Source organism: Ailuropoda melanoleuca, chromosome 14 (assembly GCF_002007445.2).
Source record: "Ailuropoda melanoleuca isolate Jingjing chromosome 14, ASM200744v2, whole genome shotgun sequence".
Lineage (NCBI taxonomy): Eukaryota > Metazoa > Chordata > Mammalia > Carnivora > Ursidae > Ailuropoda > Ailuropoda melanoleuca.
Window position 1 is genome coordinate 17,603,184 of NC_048231.1, and position 23,010 is coordinate 17,626,193.

General features: G+C 48.4%; 1 protein-coding gene across 7 annotated transcripts in view; it reads left to right on the plus strand.

Moving 5' to 3' along the window:
- Positions 1 to 6,559: 6,559 nt before the first annotated feature.
- TMEM63C (transmembrane protein 63C) overlaps positions 6,560 to 23,010 on the plus strand; it is a 69,110-nt gene continuing 52,659 nt past the window's right edge. For 2 of the 7 annotated variants that reach the window (XM_034642795.1, XM_034642797.1), the window contains exons 1-2: positions 6,562 to 7,001; positions 20,637 to 20,779. The gene's annotated coding sequence lies outside the window, so the exon portion shown is untranslated. Of the gene's footprint in view, positions 7,080 to 20,636; positions 20,780 to 23,010 lie in introns of all 7 variants that reach the window. The other 5 variants (XM_034642792.1, XM_034642796.1, XM_034642798.1 and 2 more) reach the window with 5 other exon arrangements.

Sequence of the window (23,010 nt, forward strand, 5' to 3'; positions counted from 1 at the left end):
CAGTTCTTTTCTTTCAGCACTGTGAATATGTCATCCCACTGCCTTCTGGTCTCCATGGTTTCCAACAATAAATCAGCTATTAATGTTCTCAAGCATTCCTCGTACATGACATGTTGCTTCTGTCTTGCCGGTTTCAAGATTCTTTATCTTTCAACAGTTTAATTATAATATGCCTTGGTGTCGATCTCTTTGAGTTTATCCTATCTGTACTCCATTGAGTTTCTTGGATGTGTAGATTGTTTTTAATCAAATTTGAAAGGTAAGGGGCCTTTATCTCCTCAAATATTCTTTCACCTCCCCTCCCTTTCCTTATGCACATATGGGTATTCTTGATTGGGTCTAACAGGTCTCTTAGGGTCTATTCATTTTTCTTTATTCTTTTTTCCTTATTCTACTCAGACTGGATAATCTCAGTTGACCTATCTTTAGGTTTGCTGCTTCCTTCTTTTGTCTGCTCAAATTTGCTGCTGAGCCTATCTGGTGAATTTTTCATTTCAGTTATTGCACCTTTCAACTCCAGAACTTCTATTTGGTTCTTTTTTATAATTTCCTTTTTTTCTTTTTTATAATTTCTATCTCTTTATTTGGCAAGACATCATTCTCATGGTTTCCTTTAACTCTTTGAGCATATTTTAACTGGTTGATTTAAAAATCTTTTTAAGGAAGTCCAATGTCTGGGCTTCCTCAGCAACAATTTCTATTAATCACCTCTTTTCTTGTATATGAGCCATACTTTTTTGTTTCTTTTCATGTCTCATAATTTTTTGTTAAAAACTAGACTTTTTTAATATTATAATGTGGCAACTCTGGAAATTACAGTCTTTCTCTTTCCAGGGTTTGTTGTTGCTGCTTGTTGTAGAAATTGTTTGCTTAATATCTTTTCTGAACTAATTTTGCAAAATCTGTTGTATGTGGCCACTGAAGGGTCTATTCTATTAGCTTTGTGGTCACCTGCTGATTTGATAGAGATTTATTTAACATCTGGAACAACAACAGAAAAAACGTCTCCTAGTCTTTGAAGATAGACTGTGTGTTTGTGTTGGGGCAATCCTTCAAAACTCAGCCAGGCAGTTTACAACTCTGCCTTACCCTTTATTTTCTGCTTGCAGAGACAGAAGGTCAACCAGAGGTGAGAGTTTATTGCCTACCATACAGCCATAATAAAGAATAAACTACAAATGCATGCTAAAACATGGATGAATCTTAAAAATATGTTGAGTAAGAGAAGCCTAATGTGAAGTATGTAGAGACTCTGATTCCATTAATGCTCACATAAAAAACAGACTAAACCAAACTATACTGATTGCAGATGGTAAAAGTGTAGAGAAAAGGAAGACAGGATTACCATTAAGGTCAGGACAGGGTTATCTCTGGATGGGGTTCTGATGGAGGAGGAAGAGGTGTGATTGGGAAACAACACAGGGAAATGTCTGGTAACAAGGTCCTATTTCTTGACTTGGGTAGTGGTTACACAACTTTGCTTTATGATTATTCATTATAGTGCTCATTTATATTATGTATATATACATTTTTTGTATGTGTATTGTATTTCATGAAGTTAATAAAGACTGTAAAACAAAAAAAAAGGGCTCATTACTGAAACAGATGCCAATTCCCAGTGGAATGGATATAACAGAGTTGATTTCAAGAGCCTGGCAATGTGGGTGCCTAGGTGGCTCAGTTGGTTAAGCATCTGCCTTCAGCTCAGGTCATGATCTCAGGATCCTGGGATTGAGCCCCACATCGGGCACCCTGCTCAGTTGGGCGTCTGCTTCTCCCTCTACCCTTCCCCTCCATTCGTGATCCCTCTCTCTCACTCTCTCTCAAATAAATAAATAAATAAATAATCTTTTTAAAAATGTTATTTAAAGAGCCTGACAATGAAGAGGGGATCCTCTCTCTGTAGCCCAGAGAAAACCCAATAGGAAAGCCATATTTTTGCCCTGTGAGGATCTACCTGGGGGGGCTTTAGTCTTAATGGACTATCAACATGAGGACTCAAGTATTCTGATCAACCAAATCCTGCAGGGCATCAGCCAGACTCAAGACAGAATTGAGGTGAAGCTACACAGGCTTCAAACACTCAGATCTGTCTGGTCATGCTCAAGGTTGTCTCAATTCTGGATGGGTGAACCCTCCCTAGCAAATGCCCCCAGAGTTCCAGCACAACAGAGGTGCTTCCTTTGTGATGTCATCAGCATCTGCCTCTGACCTGGCCCACCAGAAGTTTCTAATATTGATAATTGGTAGTAGCTGTTGGTGGTGGATGAAAGTGACCTCCCACCAGTCATGAATTTCCCCTCTTCCTGGAGAGAAGTACTAGTAACAGAGACTACTACTAGCTAAGAGCATCCGCCTGGTGGAGCATTGGTGAGTGGGGCTCTAGCCTGAGGCCAGGGGGAAGGGGGGATAGGGAGGCCAGGAAGTGCCAGCAGAGGGGAGGCCTAAATTCTCTGCCATGGAGGGCCAACTGGTTATTGGGCCCTGGCTTCTCCACTCTGACCCCACTAACCTGGGGAATGCCAGCTTCCAATGATGGGTCAGTGCTATGTTTCTGGACTTAAGCCTGAGGCCTTGTTCTATCTTGAAATCTACAACCCCATGTCTGATTAGATGGAAGACACTGGAAAAATAATTTTCCACCCCAATATATTGCTCCCCTACCTTCTGCACAGGAAATCAAATTCCCTCCTGTTCAGAAAAGCAGATTAGAGTGTGTGACAGAAACCCAAGGTCCAAAAATGGACTCACATTCTTGGAGACTTTGATTTGGCTCTTGGGGAGCAGCAAATAGTCTAGACTATCTAGACTGTCTTTTGAAGTATGAATAGTGATGTGGTTCTGCCTTAAAAATACTGCCCCTGTTAGTGGCGTAAGTTTACATTCTGGGTCCTGTAGCAGAATCTGTGGAGTCTCATGCCCATTGCCTCTGGACCCACAGCCACCCTCCTCTGCTTACTCCCTAGCAGTCTTACCCAGCAGTCTTGACCCAGCACCAGGTCTGGGGTGATGGGGACTCTAGGGTAGCTCTCCTGCCTTGAAGCCTAAAACCAGTGGAGTCGAATGAAAAATAGGCAGTGAACACATCTAGCTGACTCTTTCCTGGGTCTCCCTCCTTTCCCCTGTCATTTTGAGTTTTCCTGAACATCTCATCTGGGCAGTACAGAAAGGCCATGAACAGTTGTGTAGGTTGTGTAAAATTGTGTTTGTTTTTTGCAATTACATTCAGTTCTGTAATGAACATCCTTGTGTATGTAGGTCTTTATGAGCTCAGGGGAATGTTTCTGATGAGATGATTTCTAGACAACAGCAGTCCCGAGGCCACTGTAATACTCTTGTGGGGGCTATGCCCCTGCATTTATTCACTGGAATGGTCAAGGACCTCAGGCAATTTCACTGATCAATAATCCAAATTAGTAAGACCTTGCTAAGCTCTGGAATCTACCCCCCACCCCACCAGCGCCATTAAGAAGTATTTATTGATTTAGGGCACTGTGCTAGATAACAGGACTCAAAAGAAAAAGGAGATACAATCTGACCCATAATCTAGTAAGGGAGAAGGTAAATATCAATGAATCAAAATCTCTGCTTTCTGACTCTTGAAGAAAAGTATCATTTTGGATGGCTGAGTTTTCTGGATGCTGATGGTCTCTACCCTTAAACATATATGTTTTATTTTATGTTAACCATTTTTGATCAGAAATACTTTCTAAATATAACATTGCTTTCATTTTAAAAGAACATTAGGTCAGAATTAACCTTCTCTTAATGAGTCAGCATATTCCCAACATCACCCTGTAATACAATGATGTCCCCAGGCCTCTTGGAGTGACCCTGAACTCAATGACTTCTGACTTTGTTTCATAGTTGTTCTCTCTTCTCTTGCTCTTGACTTTTGCTTGTTTCACTGTTCTTGATTATTTATGAGTCCTTTCTTCTTCCGGCGTGCTCCTGCTCATTTGCTGTGGGCTGATAAACTAGGTTTATGAGTTAGGCTACTGGTTCACTGTTGTCACAGAGACCAAGGTGGTCAGCAGTCCAAGGCTCTTCTCCTCCAGGTCATCAGGTCATCATGAAACTCAGGTTCTTAATATCTTGATGACTGGGCAACCCTTGGGTGCTGTCCTTGTCGGCTTCATCAAAGCTGCCGGCCCACACCATCCCCATGCCCATGGTCCAGTCTGCCAAGGGGAAAGACAAAGTGGGGAGCAGGCAGCTTCCTTTGAAGAATGTGGTCCAGAAGTGAAGCATGTCACTTTCACTCATATCCCATTGGCTAGAACTTAGTCCGTAGATGCTCTTGGCTGCAAGGGAGGCTGGGAAATGTAGTCTCTGGCAAGGTAGCCATGAATCCAGGTTTTAATCTTGAAAGCTCTACTGCTAAAAGGAAGTGGGAAGGAAAGATCTTAGGGGACCCTTGGCAGTCTCTGCCACACTGGATCTGTTGAAATTGTGTGTTGAGTAAATGTAGGTGGGCTCTCATGGAAGATACAAGGTGCTCTTCTGCAGAAAAAGCACGGATTTTGACAGTTTGACGGGTCCATCTGTTTGGATTGCTCAGAGGCCTGTGGTTTCTTTGCTGTTGTTGTGGATTATGTTCCTAGACAAGACACTGGAGGTTAACAAAAGAGTCATAAAGACAATAGCATAGCAGTCGTTGTCTTTCACAGAACTCCTACCTCAATCCGCGTAACAGCATGAAAAATGATCTCAGCACCCAAGAGCTGGAAGCAGCTTTTCCTTCAAAAGCCTCCCAGGTCCACAAAGCCTCAGCTATTCATTTCTATACACCTTTACTGAGCACCTTCTACCAGCTTCACACTCATCTAGGTGGTTGGTGTTCAGCTGGTTAGGACACTGGTTAGGACACTGGGGTCATGTCTTCAACTGGATCACTGTAAAGCCCACCTGGCATTTTTACAGGTTCTTGTTCCTCCTCTTCTGTGTCTCCCTTTGGTGTACATCCTTGATGCCTCCTAGGTCTTGCCTCCAGGAGCGGGAGGGGGTTAGGTGTGGGCTTATCAGTCTCATCCCTCACTTCTGCTCAAAAACTTTCCATGGCTCCCTTTGGCCTACCTAGTAAACTCCAAACTTCTGAGCTTTGTCTTTGAGGTCTTCGAAGACTTGCTTCCTGCTTTCCATGCTGGCCTCAGCTCCCACCAGAGGGCATGTCCAGGAGGCTCATGTAGGGAGGCAGGCTGCATAGGTTCTGTGTGGATGGCACCTTGGCAAAGGGGTTGGCAAGCTGCTGAAATCAGTTCTTGGTCTGGGCTAGAATACCCACAACTCAGTCTCCTTCCAGGGCACTCAGTCCAGGATGCCTGGGAATTTCAGGTTGGGTCTTCCCTCCACTTATCTAGGTGTTTCCAGGAAGGGAGACCCGCATCTTCTGTATGTGAAAAGCTGAGTTAAGTACCTTGTATGCATTTTATATTCCTAGCCACCCTATGAGGTAGGTACTACTATCAGACTCCTTGCATTTGCCTCAGGGCACCATTTTACAGATGAGGAAGTTAAGCTCAGCGTGGTTAAGTAATTGGTACAAGGTCACACAGCTAGTAAGAGACAAAGCCCAGATCTGTTCAACTGGGTCTGAAGACCATGTTTTTTCCACTTAACACAGGGCCTTTCTAAAGCAACAGCTATGAGCCCCATTACACAAGACCCTTAGTCTTTCCACCCTGCGGTCGGTCAGACACTAGTTCTGTAAGGAGGTAGCGAGGAAAGAGAGGACAAGCTGCTTCTGTTCAGGCTTCTCTGTCCCCCGCCAGTACCACCAGTACTGTAACAACGGCAACATCCACTGAGTCACTGAGCACCTACCTTGTAGACAATATCTCATTTCATCCTCACAGCCACCCGACAATGTTGTTATTATTATTATTGCCCTCATTTTACATATGCAAAGAGTGAAGCTCCCAGAGGTTGAGCCCCATGTTTAGAAGGCCCATCTGGGATTCAAATCCAGGCAGCTAGAGTTCTTAAACACTGCTCTTGCATTTATCTCGTTGGGAAGCAACCCTTGAAAGCACAGCTCCCCTCCCTGCAGCATCTCTACCTTGTACTCAGCTGCTTCCTCTACGGTCTTCTCATCTGATTGCTAACGACCCCTGATGATCAATATCTTACCCTTAGAAAACTGGGGACAGTCCCTTTTCAGCTCTCCTCACTCATTAGCTATTGTACTGACAGTGTGGGACAATGTCTATTAAATAAACGTGACTGGGCCCCTGCCTGGTAAAGTGAGAGCTGTGTTCACTACTACCCCTTACTCTGCATACTGATCTTTGGGGGTTCAAACACTGGGACCTGCCTCCAGGGCCCAAAGTAGTTGTCTCTGGCAGAATAGCCTGGACTTTGATGAAACTGCAGACACGCAGGGGACTGAGGCCCAGGCAAACTGGAAATGACCCAGCCCACTCCTTTGGGCCTCCCAGGCAGGGCTGTGGTCAATGTGTGGATCTCTGCTCTGCTGGGGAAGAAGGAGGGGGTGCCAGCCACTGGGCGCCAGGAGCCGGTCCCAGGGCGGGGCAGAACGCTGCTACCTTGCGTGGTTGTGCATCTTTTCTTGCTTTGGCTGGCACCGGTGGGGAGGTTCGGAAGGGGGGCAAGCCTCAGAGGAGAGCTTGGGGTAGGAGTGAGGTGGTAGGGTGGGCAGAGAGCAGCAAGACAGCTGCCGAGGCCCAGGGCATCAGAGGGTGCTGGAGCCATTGCTGCAAGGGACCGGCAGCCTTGTGCGTTTGCGATGGTAATTTGCAGATGGTTCCTGGTAGCGACAGGGTCTCTGAGGCGGAGCCTGGGCCTTTGTATCTGATAATCCAGCCTGGGTTCCCCGGTGGGTCAGAGCAGCCTTGGGGCGGAGCCAAGGTTGGCTCCAGCCGGGGAGGAGCCGGGATGCCGCTCCCGCGGTGATGCAGAGGGGAATTTGCTGACAGTCCCTTGCCAGGTGGGGCTGGCTTCACCAGGCCCGCGAGGAGGACCGGCTAGCTGTCTCCTCCCAGGTAAGGAGCGTGTTGCCTGTCATCGTCTCCCGGCGGCCGGAGTACCCCGCCCAGGGCGCAGATGTGGTGAGCACGCAGGTGCTTGAGCCAGGACTGATCTGGCCGGGAGAAGGGGCCCAGAATCCGGGTCCTGGACAGGGGAGGGGGTGGGGAGGGACTGCTTGTTTTATGCTTTCCGGGACCTCGGACTGGGAGGGGTGGGGGTNCCCCCCCCCGCAGTCAAATTCACCGTTATGAGTTATGACAGCGTCACTGCTGCTGGCTGCCGGGTGGGGGTCTCATTATGTGTTAGTGGGCTGGGCTCCTGGGCGCCCAGGGCTAGAGGATGCCACCTTTTCTCATATGCTTTCAAAGGAAGGTTCTTGCCTCAATCCCCCTCCTGGCCTTGAGAGAGAAACTTCGGATTTGGGTGATGGACCTGGGGAAACTGAGGCCCAGGGGTGCTGTGGCTTCACCAAGGTCACGTGGCAGGTCCTACAGAGCTGTCCTCCCAGGGACTGCCTTGACCATCTGATGCTCTCTGGAGGGGCAGGGGGCAATCTTGCTCTCTAGACCTCTAGTCCAATTTGGGGTGAACCACCCCACTGCAGGGCCCTCTTTCCCCATCCCCTAGAATGGAGGAGGTTACAACTTCTGCATGGGCTCTCAGGTGTATGGGTGTGAACACTGCAAGGATAAGAATTGTCTGGGGACGGGCGAAAATTGCTCATGAAGAATGCTCATCTGAGCAGAGGGGACGGTGGGCCTCTACTCCTCCTTGTGGGTTCAGGGCGAGAGGGAGAGTTGGCTTCTGGGATAGGAAGGCCCAAGGGGGCACCCAGTTCCGAGCTTCAGTCTCTGTACCCGCCTTGATGAAAGCCAACTGCAAGTTCCCGGGCCGCTGGGGGAAGTGCAGGGGACAAGGAGATGGACTTCTGCTTTGACGGCCTGTATCTCACTGGAGAAGAGGCCGGGAACCATGTTGGGAAGACGGCCTTGTGTCTCCGCCACTCTGTGGTGCAGCATCTCACCCTTGCTCTCTCCCCAACTCCTGTCCCCAGGAGAAATGGACTACTGTTGGATCTGTGGCTCCCGGAGGTGAACTCTTCCCGAATTCACCTTGTCCTCTTTCTGTCCGAAGCAGATGCCTTTTTCTGGAGGGAAATTGAGGTAGGGAGAGAGCTATATTTTACTGTAGAGCTAGAGCCAGCCAGCGCCATGGTGCAGGCAAGGAAACTGAGGCACAGAGGGTGCCGTGAGTTGATCCAGGTCTTTCACCCACACACAGGTCACTACTTCCTGGCCCACCACAGGGCTGTGGATGAGGCCCCTTCCTCTCTCCTCTCGGTCCACAGCCCCCAGCCCTGGTAGGGTGAGGCCTTGAGTGCCTCCTGAGGGGTGGCGGGGGCTGTCAGTGAGAGGGGATGTCTCCAGCATTTTCTCCTCCTTTATGAGATGTTTTCAAGTTAGAAAGAAAGAAGCAGCTAGAAGACGGGAGCCAAAGGCACTCGGTTACCTTCCTGTTATGCTCGCACAGGGGACACATGGTTTCTGTGGGGCTCTCAGGGGCAAGTGCCCCTTTCCCTGTTGCTGGGTGCTGGCAGTTGTGACCACAGCTGGGAGAGGACCCACGGGCTGGTGCCTTCAGTTACCCCTCTGAAGCATGGCAGGATGGCAGTTTCTGCCCAGCCCAGCCCAGCCTTATTCTGGTGAAAGGGAGTTACGTGTTCCTGGCACGTGAGGTGGGGCTCTTCGGACACACCCCCTGAACACGGAGCCCCTGAAGCTGGACCCTGGTGATTCTGCAGGATGGCTTGGGCTGTCTGAGGGTCACCAGTAATCACTGGGGTGACCTGTGGGAAGGGATGGGGCTCCCAGTAAACCAGACCAGAACTAGCTGCACCTGGGGTGACAGACAGTACAATGCCAGAGAGAGAAGAGGACCCACCAGGTGTCTAGCCTCTCTGCTGGGATGCCCAGAGGGTCCCTTCCAGCCCTTCTCCAGGAGGAAGGCCATTGCCCGGTGGTCCTGGGAAGCTGGTGGTGTGTCCCTCCCGGACAGCAGAGCCAGGGTCGGGCTGCAGAAAGGCTCCTGGCTCGTGGGAGAGGAACCATTGGCAGAGGAGCAGGGCACCTGGTTCTGGACCAGAGTCCCTGTTGGCGGGCACCCTGCCCTTGGTTTTCCTCCCTCACAGCTGGGCGTGCAAACACCTTCCCCAGTTGGGTCTAAAGGCTTTGGAAACATGTCACTGCATTCATTACAGACGGGAAGTGTTATTCCTGGAGACTGTGGTGTAGGTCGAAGCTGTCTGTTTCCAGCTTCTTTGGCGACAATGTGGTTTTTCATCTATGGAGGATGCCCTCTCCCCTGCGGCCAGTCTGGGGCACCCCTCCAAGGTTTGGAAGGCAGGCCGTCCCTCCCCAACACGCTTCAGGTTGTGTTTTGGCCCTTGAGGGCTTCCGGTCCCTTTCGTTGGCTATCCTCTCCACTGACTGTCAGAGCCCTGGGACACTCTCTCTCCTCTGGTTCTTCCTGGGAAGCAGCTGGTGGAAGAACCATGGAGATAATGGGCATAAAGGGCTGGGAGCTCTTTGCACACAGCGTCCAGGGTGCAGGAGTCCATGGGGCCCTCAGGGCCTCCGGCAGGCTCACTCTGGGAACGGCTGTAATGAAAATGCTCTGAGGAAGTGAGATCAGCAGCTTTGAAGCACTATTTAAAGCACTTTAAAGCCCTGAGGCAGGGCCCCGTGTCCTCTCCTGTCTGCCCTGGGAGAACCATGGTTTTCCTGAGTTACTCACCCATCAGCATGGGTGATGTGGACCTGACTCCCCATTCTTTCCATGAGTTGGCTGGTGCAACTTGTGCAAAACAGGGTTCCAGGGGGAGCTGGGATGAGAACCTGGCAGCTCATGAGGTACCGTGTGTCCTTGTCATAGACCTGTCTAGACTGCCCTGGGCAAACTGACGCAGCTCTTGTGAAGACCACCTGTGGCCAGAACCCTCTGTCCCATGTTTCTGGGCAGGGAATGTGACCAAGCTGCTGCCGTACTTCCCAGCACCTTGGGGCTTCTGGAACATGCAGAGGCAGGGAGGCGGGGGTGGGGGGATGCCTGCAGTCACCCCTTGCTGCCTCCTGGTGATTCAGATTGTTCCAAAAGGGTCCTGAAGCCTCAACCCGCTTGCAAAACCGGGATCCACGTGTCCTGGGCTGCCACGGTCTGTCTTTCCCACCCTTCCACCCTGCTGTTCAGCATGAGCCCTCTTAAGACAAGATCAACTGGTCTTCTCAGAATTGGGCCCAGCCAGAGGGACACTGGCCTCAGGCCATGGGATCCTGTCAAAAGACAAGGGCATCCTGAGGTCTTTGGAGATACAGATGGGCAAGACGCGCCTGTGGCCACTTGGCTGGGGATATGGCCGTGGGCTGGGCTTTGATGTGGGGGCCTCAGCACCTCAGGTGTCTGAGTGGCCATGATTGGACCGTAGGTGGGAAATACTACAGAGGGCAAATGAGCCCCATGGGGACACCGACTGGGCTGTGTTGGGGGGCATGGGAGCATGAGGGACAAGGCACACACAGACACCTTGTCTGGGGCACTTGGGAGCTGAGTTTCCACCTGCTTCATTATATGCTCGCTTCGCTTTTACCTACGAGTCTTCCGTTCCCACCCTGGTGAAATAATCTCCTGGGGGGCCAGCAGGAGGGTGAGGGGCAGAAAGCAGGAAGGCGCACGTGCCTGCATGTGCTTAGGGACCAGGAGCCCCCTTTCCATGATCTCCCCCTTTACCTGCTCAGTGGCGGGCTGTCCAAGATTGCTGGGTGGGCCGGCCACGTTTTGGTGGCAGTGGCCGACCAACAGTGTGGATGGCTTCTGGCAGGGTTTGAACTGAGCTGTTCCCTCCAAAAGATCTGGCAGATGGGGAGGTCTCAGAACCGGAGGGTGTGTTTGGGCGTGGGGGATGCGTGTGGGGGATGTCTGTCCTTCAGTAGGACTGGAGCCCTTCTGGGCTGGAATCTCATGTGCCCAAACCTGCACACTAGGCCAGGCTTTGGGGAGAGCTGCTCAGGTAGTGGGACAACAGCCTGAACCATGTCCCTGCCCTGAGGTCCTGGTGCCACTGAGTGACCTCACATTCCTTGTGATTCCTTTTAATCCCCTGCACACCCCAGGGAAGGGGCAGAGCAGGTGTGAGTAGCCCACTTGATAGATGGGAATGCTGAGGCTCAGAGAGGCTTTAACGGCCATAGCTGCACACACACGCGCGCACACACACCAAAGCAGCCGAACCCAAACCGGCTCCAGGCCTGTCTGACTGCTGTGGAGTGTCCCTCCTCCCCAGAGCACAGCTGACACATCCGCCACTCACCTGCTCTCGCCGCTGCGCTGCCCGTGGTTTTGCTGAAGTGGCTTAAGACAAAAGGACTTGGAAGTGAAGGTCGTTCGTGTCTCCCCTTTCCCTCCACTCTGGGCCAGGTGCCCAGAGCCAGGCACTGCTGAAGGACAGCAGGGAATATGGAAGGCAGGATTCCCACCACCCTCACCGCCGGCCCCAGGACACACTGCAGGCTTGATCGCAGGGGCTGAGCTAGGCAGGGAGAGGAGATTCGGTGCAGGGGCCCTGGCTTCATGCTTCATGGAGGGTCTCCACAGCCCCCTGGCCTGGGCACCTGCCTGGAACAGCCAGGATGGAGGGGACAGGCACAATGGCCTGGACTCACAGAGCTGCAAAGTGGAGGATGTGGAGGGGCCCAAGTCCCAGCACACTCCTGTGGGTCTGGGGCAGAAGGCCAGGCCCGGTGGCCTGATCTGTCCCCAGAGACAGAGGAGGGAGAGAGGTGGGGAGGGGCAGGCTCTCTGACCTACGCCTATTGCAGGGACTGGATATCACAGCAATTTGCCTGCTTATCAGGTGAGTCACCTTTGAGCCCATCTCTGACCTGGTCACTTCTTACTGGCTCCCTAGAGTCTGCCATTGAAGACTGAGCTTGGATTAAACCCAATTACCTTTTCTAGCCTGGCCTCCTGCTTCCTTCCCACTTTCCACACACTCTGCTCTGGCTCAGGGGCTCTTCCTGCGTGGTCTGGGGGATGGATCAGATCACCTTGAAGATGTTACAAACTACACACCCTGGGCTTCTCTACCCTCCCTCCCCGCTCATGCTCACCCCTCAGCTGAGCTAAGAACCACCACTCTGGCAAATCAAACATGCCTGGGCTAGTTTGACCCACCCCCTCTTCCCAACCCAGTCCTTCTGTCATCCCCATCTTCATTCGGTCAGATCCTCCTATGCCATCTCCTCCGTGAAGCCTTCCCTGGATCTCAGCCAGGGGAGGTCTCATAGCCTTTAATGCACTTGTCCCATTAGAGTCTGTCTCTTGTGCTAGACAGTGAGCTCATCCCTCCATTTGTCAAGCGTTCATTGAGTGCCAGTCACACACATGCCCTCTGCTAACTGTGGGGAGGGGGCAGGTAGGCAAGTCAACTGACCATGGCAACAGCTGCAGAAATGGTAGAATAATGGTGGGATGAAGCGCCAGGGGACGTTTTGGCAATGACATTCAAAGCTGAAAATGTACATACTTTATGACCAACCGTTGCTCATCTAATTACCTCGAGACACTCACGTGTGTGCGGGAGGAGACAGTTCCAAGGATTTCTAGGGCAGTAATGCTGGAAGCACGAAAGAGGTCTCCACATCGGCATCTTCAGCACCCACAGTGTGGGGCAGATACCTGAAAACGTGATCTTACACAGCAGTTAAAACACATGGAATTGGGGAATTTTATGTTTTGTAACTTGCACCTCAAGAAACACGCACGCTATCTATATTAACTAAAATAAATCTCAAACAATATTTCAAGAAATAGGAAATTGCAGAATAATACCATTCATGAACATTTAATTTCAGCGGAAATCCCAAACAAAACTGTTTGTGATTTCTGGATACCAACATGTGGCAGTAGCTACCAGATTCACACTTGTGGTCTTGGCAGGAAAAGGATGAGCTGGCGCTGGTGGATAGAAGGAAGGACTTTTAATTTGTCAGTAATGCTTCTTTTAACAAAATAGATCTGAGGCAAAAATGACAGAATGTTAACATGGGTTAATTCCATTGGTTTTATTCTTTTAATTTTTTGTGCTTTAAAGTTTTCAAAATTATGGGGCACCCGGGTGGCTCCATCGGTTAAGCATCTGCCTTCGGCTCAGCTCATGATCCCGGGGCCTGGGATTGAGCCCCTCATCGGCTCCCTGCTCAGCGGGGAGTCTGCTTCTCTCTCTTTCCCTCTGCCTCTCCTCTCGCTTGTGTGCTCTCTCTCTCTCAAATAAATAAATAAAATCTTTAAAAAAAAAGCTTTAAAAATTAAGGGCGCCTGGCTGGCTCAGTCAATGGAGCATCGACTCTTGATCTTGGGGTTGTGAGTTTGAGCCCCACATTGGGTGTAGAGAGTACTTAAAAACAAAATCTTAAAATTTTTTTCAAAATTAAAAAAAAAATGTAATCTTGAATGTCAGAGGAAAGGCGTCGACTTTTCCCAGGGAAGCCAGGAAAGGTTCCAAGAGGAGGTGACAGCTGGGCGTTGAAGACAGGGTGGGAGTTGTTGGGTGTTCCTGGGTGTGGGGGACTTGTGAAAGGGAGATGCCGGATGTTCAAGGCCAGGGCATATGTGCAGGGGCTCTCTGCACTTTTTAAATGTTTTCTGAATGCCCGTCCCTCACTACCCTCCTCGTCCCCGTCCCTGATGCCAGCTCCTCCGTCTCTGGGCTGTGCACATGGTCAGTAGGTTACTGTTTGAACAGCATGGGTCATTGGATGATTTTTTAAGGTCTAAGTAATCTAATGGGGGTTGGGGGAGGAATGAGCCAAATATGTAAAATTGAACATTAGAACAGGGAAACAGCCACTGATACAGAAAAGAGAGAAAGAATTCTTAGAGGATACTGTGCTTGACCACATGTAAATTCAGTTGAAAATCAGCTGAAACTGATAGCTTTCTGAGAAGACATAAATCACCAGTTTGACCCCTGAAGAACTAACTAGAAAGCCTGAATGGACCAATAATCATGAGAGAAACTGAGTTTTCATAAAACTCCGCCCCCAAAAACCTGAGGTTTAGCCAACTTTGAATTTTTATAAACCTTCAAGGAAAGGATAATTCTGTTTTTAAAAAAATATTTTATTTATTTATTTTGAGAGAGAGAGGGAGAGAGAGAGAATCCCAAGCAGACTCCATGCCCAGCACGGAGCCCAATGCGGGGCTCGATCCCATGACCCTGAGGTCATGACCGGAGCCAAAATCAAGAGTCGGATGCTGAACTGACTGAGCCACCCAGATGCCCCTAATTACATGTTTTTTAAGCTGCACCAACGAGACCTGGTCATAGAGAAGGAAAGAGTCACAATTATTCTGTGAAGCCCCCACAGCACTGCCAAAGAGCACCAAAGAGAAAAATTACTGAAAATATATCAAATGTATGAATATTGGTGCAAAATTCACAAATTAATAGCAACAAATGGAATCACACAGCGCTACGTTTAAAAAACCAATACACCACAAGCAAGTGGGACTATCTTGAACAAAGTAATAGGTCAAAAGAGGTGAAAACTCACATAAACAGCCCCATAAATGCTAAAAATGGCTTAAAGGCATTTGGTAAAGTTCAACACATGTTCCTGATTGTATCTCCTTTTTTAAAAATGTTTTTAGCATTTTATTTTCTTGCATCATGATAGTATACTTTTTAATCCCCATCCCCTATTTCACCCATCCCCCTACCCACCTCCCCTATGTTAACCATCAGTTTGTTCTCTAGTTAAGCGTCTGTTCCTTGGTTTGTCCCCCCTCTCTCTTTTTCCTTTGTTCGTTTTGTTTCTTTAAATTCCACATATGAGTGAGATCATATGGTATTTGTCTTTCTCTGACTTATTTCGCTTAGGATTATACTCTCTAGCTCCATCCATGTCATTGCAAATGGCAAGATTTCATGTTTTTTTATGGTGGAATAATATTCCATTGTTATATACACCACATCTTCTGTATCCCTTCGTCCGTGGGTGACACTTGGGCTGCTTGCATAGTTTGGCTATTGCAAATAATGCTGCTGTAAACACAGGGGTGCATGGATCCCTTTGAATTCGTGTTTTTGGTTTTTTGTGGGTAAATACCCAGTAGTGCAATTACTAGGTCGTAGGGTAGTTCTATTGTTAATTTTCTGAAGAACCTCTATACTGTTTTCCACAGAGGCTACACCAGTTTGCATTCCCACCAACAGTGCATGAGTGTTCCTTTTTCTTCACATCCTCACCAGCACTGTGTTGTTGATTTTAACCATTCTGACAGGTGGGAGGTGATAGCTCATTGTAGTTTTGATTTGCATATCCCTGTTGAATGATATTGAGTGTCTTTTCGTGTGTCTGTTGGCCATCTGGATGTCTTCTTTGGAAAAATGTCTGTTCATGACTTCTACCCATTTTTTAATTGGATTAGTTGGTTTTGGGGTGTTGAGCTTTATAAGTTCTTTATATATTTTGGATACTAACCCTTTATCAGATATGTCATTTGCAAATATCTTCTCCATTCAGTAGGCTGCCTTTTAGTTTTGTTTCCTTCATTGTGCAAAAACTTTTTATTTTTGATGTAGTCGCGATAGTTAATTTTTGCTTTTATTTCCCTTGCCTCAGGAGACATATCTGGAAAAATATTGCTACAGCTGATGTCAGAGAAATTATTGCTTGTGCTCTCTTCTAGGATTTTTATGGTTTCAGGTCTCACATTTAGGTCTTTAATCTATTTTGAACTTATTTTTGTGTATGGTATAAGAAAGTGGTCCAGTTTCATTCTTCTGCATGTTGCTATCCAGTTTTCCCAACACCATTTGTTGAAAAGACTGTCTTTTTCCCGTTGTGTATTCATTCCTCCTTTGTTGAAGATTAGTTGACCTTATAATTTGGGGTTTATATCTGGGTTTTCCATTCTATTCCATTGATCTAGTGTCTCTTTTTGTGCCAATACCATACTGTTTTGATTACTACCACTTTGTGATATAACTTGAAATCTGATATTCCAGCTTTTCTTTTCTTTTTCAAGATGGCTTTGACTACTCAAGGTCTCCATTTTAACTCTTATTTAATAGGAATAGATGGATATTGCTTAACATAATTTTATGCATGTGTGTGTATGTGTGTGTACAGATATACATGTATATACATGTATTATAAGGTCAACTAATCTTCGACAAAGGAGGAATGAATACACAACGGGAAAAAGACAGTCTCTTCAACAAATGGTGTTGGGAAAACTGGATACGTACATACATGTATATCTGTACACACACATACAAAGGAAAAATGACCACTCTTACCTTGAACCTTTTTTAACACTCTTCTAGAAGTACACTCCAATACAAATTTTGAAGGCAGAAGTTATAAAAGGAGGCCAATTTATCCATGAAAGTTGTAGACCATAAGCATGATTACCTGGATTAAAAAAGAACAAGGTTATCCACTGCAAATCTACAAGAAATAATAAAAGAATATAGTAAGACGACTGCTAATAAATATTAAAATGGTATTTATGACATATAAACTTTAGCCTCTTAGAAAATATAATGGGAGGAGATATTTACAGTAGCAGTCAACGCGCTAAACGTCACTGGAAGTCAGTCTAACCGGAGGCGGAAAGAACCGGTCTCACTACTGCCCTTCACTTCCGGTTCCCCAGCACTCAGAAGAGGACCTGACATTGGTACTATTTGTCAAATGGTGAAACTGGCTCACAGATCAAGGGAACAGAACCGTGTATCTAGACAGAGACCCAAGCACATCTGGGAGACAGTGGTGATCACAGTCCTCGTAGCCATGCGGGGGTCTCCGCGTGCCAGGCTCTGTGGGACGCCCCCCACCGGGAGCCGAGCGCAGGACCCACCCTGGAGACCCCGTCTGTGCGCGCTTGCGAAGAGCGTGTGTTCCGCAGCCCTTGCGTGGGGTGTCCCGCATCTGTGTGTTGGGACCAGTTGGTCAATGGTGTTGAATATATTCAAGTCCTCTGTGTCCTTCATTGATCTTTTGTCTGGTGATTCTACCGATTACTGAAAGTGGTTTATGAAAACCCCCTTTTCTGCTGAGTTACTTTTTCTCCCTTCAGTTCTGTGTTATATAGTTAGGTGCCCTGCTGTTCGGTGCACGTATCTTTATAATTATCGTCTCTTCTTGGAGAATTGACCTTTTTATCATTATGGAATAGCCTTCTTTGTGTCCTGTGGCTGTTTTGGACTTTGCGTCTACTCTGTCTGGGTCCAGTGTGGCCACCCCTGCTCTCTTTGGTTCCCATTTACATGCAATATCTTCTCCCATCCTTTTGCTTACGGCCTATATGTGTCTTCACAGCTCACTCTGGTGAGTCTCTTACAGACAGCCCCTTACCCAAAATAACTCCCTTAATCCTCACCATAGATGGTGCTCCTGTTATTACCATTTTTAGAGGAGGAAACCAAGGTGCAGGAAGGTCAGGTAACTTTTCTTAGATCCAGGGAAGCTGGAAGTTGAACCAGCACTTGACTCAGAGGTCATGCCCTTTGTGTCCATCCTACTACATAGTTAAATTGAGATCTTGAATTTAGAGGGAGGGTGGTGGGGTGGAAGGAGGGAATAAATTATTCCAGCATGACTTTGGGGCAACTCTCTAGCCCTTTGGGAGAAAAATAAAGCTGGGCCCTACTCTGCTCCTTACACCAAAATTTAGTCTAGAAAAAAAAGATTAAAATGAAGAAAGAAAGAAAGAAAACCCGGAACAGTACTAGTGGAAAACAAAGGCAAATATCCTTCAGATGCTCTAGTAAGAAATACTTTTGACTATAGAAAAATATGAAATTTCTGTAAGCCAAAAATGATATAAATAAAATAAAAAAGAGCCCTATGACGGTTAGCAATACACGTGACAAAAAGTTGATTAATTGCTTTAGTTTAGAAAAACCTCTTAAAAATCACCATCTCGCAGCATCAGGGAAATACAAATCCAAACCACAATGAGATACCACCTCACACCCGTCAGAATGGCTACAATTAACCACTCAGGAAATGACAGATGTTGGCAAGGATGCGGAGAAAGGGGATCCCTCTTAACACTGTTGGTGGGAATGCAGGCTGGTGCAGGCACTCCGGAAAACAGTATGGGGGTTCCTCAAAAACTTAAAAATAGAGCTGCCCTGCGACCCAGCAATTGCACTACTAGGTATTTATCCAAAGGATACAAAAATAGTGATTCAAAGGGGCACGTGCACCCCAATGTTTATAGCAGCAATGTCCAAAATAGCCAAACTATGGAAAGAGCCCAGATGTCCATCAACAGACGAATGGATAAAGAAGATGTGGTGTATGGATACAATGGAATACTACTCAGTCATCAAAAAATGCAATCTTGCCATTTACAACAATGTGGATGGAACTAGAGGGTATTATGCTAAGCGAAATAAGTCAGAGAAAGACAAATATCATTTGATTTCATTCACATGTGGAATTTAAGAAACAAAACAGATAAACATAGGGGAAGGGAAGGAAAAATAAAGTAAGATAAAAACAGAGAGGGAGGCAAACCATAAGAGATGCTGAACTCTGAGGGTTGCTGGAGGGGAGAGGGGTAGGGGAATGGGTTAACTAGGTGATGGGCATTAAGGAGTTTCACTTGATGTAATGAACACTGGGTATTACATGCAATTGATAAATCACTAAATTCTACCCCTGAAACTAATAATACACTATATGTGAGCTAAATTAAATTTAAATTTAAAAAAAGATCCTTTAAAAAATCAGTAAGTAAATTGGAAAAGACATAGGCAGTTCACAGAAAAATAAGTGCAAAGGCCAATCAATCAATAAACATGAAAATAATGTCTGCCCTTTCTGATAATTCCAGAATGACACATGGAAACAAGAGATCATTTTTCCACACTCATATTGGTGAAGTTTAAAGATTTGGTAACACATGGTGGTGTCGAGGGTGGAAGGCAGCAGGCCCTCTCGTGCATGGCTGGGCAGTTCAAATGGGTTCATCCTCTTTGGAAGACAATTTGGAAACATCTCTCGGAATTTGAGGTCTACCCAACCTTCCACTCCTTAGTCTTTATCCTACCGCTAACCTCACACATAGGCACAAAGATAAATAATCAAAGGTGTCTTTTGCAGGAGAAAGGTAGAAACTACCTAAACATCCATCAACAGGAATAGATGCACATAAATTACAGAAATTAAAGTTTTCAGTGGAACACACGAGCTGCCACAAAAGTGAAGGGTCTGTCTGCGCTGGTTTGCAGAGCTGCGTGATGCTTGCTAACTAACGACACAGTGTGCCGGCAATATGTTCCCAGCTGGGTTTAGAATAAAGATGCAGGTGTAGACATGTATTTGTCAATATTTATGGGGAAATTTTTGCAGAAAAGTTACACAGGAAATGAGGCTGTGTTCGGGAGTGGGACAGAGGTTTAGGGGAACAAGGGGACTTTTCACTGTGCATTATTTTGAATGCTTTTTTTTCCCGATAAGCATGTTATTTTCAGAATTTAAAAAGAATAATTAAGAAGAAAGCAATTAGAAAGGGAGAATACTATTTAAGGGCCTCACCCTGAACTTCCTTTTTAAATTTCTCAGTGGGCTCCCCTCCTCTTACTTTTGTAATTTTCAGTCTGGAAGGACCAAAGAGATAGTCTTCTTCATCTTAGCCCCAAGGAAGTGAGGCCTAGAGAGGTTTCAGCAGCTGCCGGGGGCCCCTGGCTGGTCTGTCTGCAGAGACAAGCCTGCTGTGATGCTGCTTGCAGGAAAGGGACCAATGACCCTTTATGCATGTGATCAAGGCTTCATCCCTAGCCGTGGCCCTTTTCTGGCACATAGTCCAGCGAGCCTTATTTCGTGTGCATCCGTGTGGAGAACCTGTTAAAATGCACATCCCCAGCACCTTCCTGGAGATTCTGATTCAGTGGGCTAGGGTAGGGCCCCTAAACCTGCATTTTAGCCAGCCCCCCCCCCCGCCAAATGATGCTGAAGTCCTACTTGGAGTCCCCGCTGGCAGTGTCTGAGTATCTAGGCTGAACCCCCCCATGTGGGAAAGTGGGGTGCCCCCAAGTCACCAGGAGGGAAGTGGCAGAGCAGACCTAGGTGCTTGGACTTTTATTTTTTATTTTATTTTCTTTTAAGATTTTATTTATTTGTCAGAGAGAGAAAGCACAAGCAGGAGGAGTGGCTGGTAGAGGGAGAAGCAGTCTCCCTGCTGAGCAAGGAACCCACTGCAGGACTCGATCCCAGGACCCTGGGATCATGACCTGAGCCTAAGGCAGGTGCTTAACCAACTGAGCCACCCAGGCATCCCAGTGTTTGGACTTTTAGTGCAGTGCTCCCTCCATGGGCTCCCTCCCCTCAGGCTCGTGCTTACCTAGGATGAGGGATGGCTCCCCAGTTCACCCACCCCAGGGATGGGCAGCTGGATGCAGAGATAGGGGACAGACTGGGGGTCATCTGGGGTGCCCCTCCTGCCAAGAGGACTCTCCTGAGGCAGGCCTCCTGGAGAGATGCTGACGAGCATGTTGGGCTTGGCCGCTTGGCTAGTTGAGGAGCTGCGGGGAGGCTGGGGAGATCTGAGAGTGCTTTGTTGTCCCTGTGCCACAGAGCCTTGGAGGAGCCAGCTTCGTGGTCAAGAACCGAGCAGGGACAAGACTGGGCCACTCAGAAGCACCTAAGGACTGATCAGGAGGAGGGAGGGCCCGTGACCACCCATTGGCCTGAGCCACACACCTCACCTGCTGGTCCAGGTAGGCGCTCTTACCACCGTCCCACCCCACAGCCTGAGACCCTAGCCCCAGCAATTCTGTCGGGCTTGGGAAATGTGGCCACCCCATCGCCCATGCCCTGTGGCTCTCCAGCCACTGCTTGGATGAAGGCTTCTCCCTAAGCCCTCCTAAACCCACAACCTGATGGGAGGGTGCAGGAAAGCCCAGTCCTCTCTCCAAAGGACACTGTCCCAGGTGACCTTGGCTCCCAAAGCCTGGGAAGGGGGCCAAAGACTACTCTGGCTGTGGTCAGGATGTCCCCTGCCCCGCAGAAACGCCCCCAGGCTGAGCGGTTAGCTGGGTCCCATGTGGCTCCTGGCCAGCTGAGCCCAGTCTGGGACAGGCCCAGACGCAGCCAGATACAGCCCTCCCAGCAGTGCCCTGCCTCTCGACACTTGTTCCTCAGGAAGGGATTATGACAGATGGTATCTTCGTAGACTCTTAGAGCTGGTAGGGATCTTAGTGATAGATCCAACCTCAGTCTCTTTTTATGTCTCAAGCATTACTTACATCAGTAGTGCTGTTGGCAGTGTCGTAGCTGAACGTCTCAGAGGAACCAGCTATAATTTCGTCAGAACAGCATAGGAGTCTCAGGGAGCCCTTCCCGGGTTCAGCTGCCTCTTCCCTGCCCGGTCGCAGCCAGTCTCTCCTCCTACTCACCCCCTCACCTTTCCTCTCTTTCCACCTACCCAGTGACTCCTAGCAGCTCATCCCGTTTGTGACAGGGACACTGGTGGTCATCAGACATCCCAATCTAGAAGGCGTTAAAGCCAAGTTAGCACCGCAGTGAGGCTGTCTTCCCAATGTAAGTAAGTTAATAAAATCAAGAAAGGATTGGGTGGTCAAGGCAGGCTCTCACAGGGATAAGATAATCTCTATTTGAGAGTCTCTAAAATCTCTTTGCCACCAAAGAAGTTATCCTGTGTGGACTCTTGGCCAAGAACGTTGTGACTGTTGCCATTATCAACAGAAGCGATGGATCGTAGATATAGTTCTTTTCTGTGCAGATCAAAGTGCTTGATGCCACATCTCCCTCCTAATTTCCTGGTCCAGCCTGAAAGAGCCTCCAGGGCAAGGAGTCTTAGTCAGAGGCAGGATCTCCCTCTGGCCATGCCCACCGCCCCAGCCCATGCAGGACCCTTGTCCCTCCAGTTCCAATCTCTGTGAGAGGCAGCATCGAATCGTGATAAAGAAGATAGGCTCAGGAGCAAGGAGGGTTCAGGTCCCAGTCCACCACCTACTAGCCTTGCCGTTGCTGTGGACGTCAGTCTTTTCATCTGTAGAATGGGGATAGCAACAGTACCCCAGGGGGGCTGTGACAATTAAAGCTCATATCTGCAAAGCACTCGGAACAACTCCAGCAGTCAGTGAGTGCTTCGCACATGCTCGCTCTGGTCATGACAAAAACCACACACTGCTTCCTGAAGCAGGGCAATCCTCTTGCTGCCCTGCTCCAGAATCATCCATGGCTCCCCATTGCCCATTCAGTGACTATGTCTAACCTGTCCTTTAAGGGCCTCAAAAGCAGAAGCTTTATCATTTTCTTTGCACATAATAAGGAATCAGGAGTGTTTGCTGAGAGACAGGGTTTCCACCCTCAAGGTGGGCGAACTGAGTCCCTAAGTAAGGAACCGAAGTGCAGCCACAGACAGCCCCACAGCTCAGGGCTTGATCCAGGCTCTTCTGCGTCCCCAGCTATGCCCCAGCCTGAGCAGCCCTGGATGCGGGTTTGGTTTCCCTTGGATCTGCTGGGGCCTCACATTCAGGGAGCACCGTTTGGACTCCAGCCCTCCAGGTACACATCAGAGTGAGGAAAGGACGCCCAGCACAGGCCAGAGCCGGCAGTGACCACGGTTATAACTCCCATTCTTGGATGAGTTCAAGCCAGGCAGACATGACATGCATGTCCTCACTCATTACCAGGAGGTGACCAGAACCTCTGCTCCCGAAGCTTGGGTGGGAAGCCCGAGGCCAGCAGAGACCACCCGTGGTCTCGCACCCTGGACAGCGAGCCTGGCCCGCCCTACACCCTGCAGCTGTGCTGTCTCCCTGGCAGAAGAGAGGCCTGTGCCACAGAGGGGCAGGCACTGGGTTGGAGTAGGACAGACCCATGTCCAAAACCAGGCTCCTCACCGGGCAGGGAGACCTTGGCCATGTCAGTTAGCGTCTCTGAGTCTCCATTTTGCCATCTGTAAAATGGGAGAATAAAACCC